The sequence below is a fragment of the Penaeus monodon genome, chromosome 19, assembly GCF_015228065.2.
Source record: "Penaeus monodon isolate SGIC_2016 chromosome 19, NSTDA_Pmon_1, whole genome shotgun sequence".
NCBI classification, from domain to species: domain Eukaryota; kingdom Metazoa; phylum Arthropoda; class Malacostraca; order Decapoda; family Penaeidae; genus Penaeus; species Penaeus monodon.
In genome coordinates this window covers 14147847-14148446 of record NC_051404.1, presented here as the reverse complement: position 1 = coordinate 14148446, position 600 = coordinate 14147847, and positions in this window count along the sequence as shown.

Below are 600 nucleotides of genomic sequence, written 5' to 3'. Positions count from 1 at the left end.
AAACTTCCATAATTACCTCGTATCATAACCAAAATATAAATGGCAATGCTCATTCTCATTTTGATGCATGGAAATACAAAGACATTTACCTTCATTTCATAATTCTTATTGATGTTTGTTGAGTGAATCGTCCTTGTTGCTATTTATTATGAACTTGTCAAAGAGAATTTATATTAGAGCAGCGATTCTCAAAGTTTTTGGCATAGTTATCCCTGGACAATGCTGTGAATTTTTATCATCACCCCGACTCCATTCCTCTTATTTAGTCATCATTCCTTTGGCCAAAAATAATATTGTAGCATTGTTTCATTTATTATGAATTTGAATCAATGCATCATTACTTTGGTACTAGAAAATGAACATTATTTACTGAATTATTAACGGAAAACACGGTATTGTTTGTCCTTCATCAAAATATAAATGCCAGGGTTTGTAGAGGTCAAGGCACATAACCCTTTTCCAGCCTGGCTCAAAGAGGATTCAATTCTTCATTTCGATGATGTTAATCCACTTCGGGAGTTTTATCCCCTCTGAATGAAAAAAAAAAAAAAACTGGATTTCGTTGCTATGACACTGCCTTTTTTTATTAGTAGTTTTAGT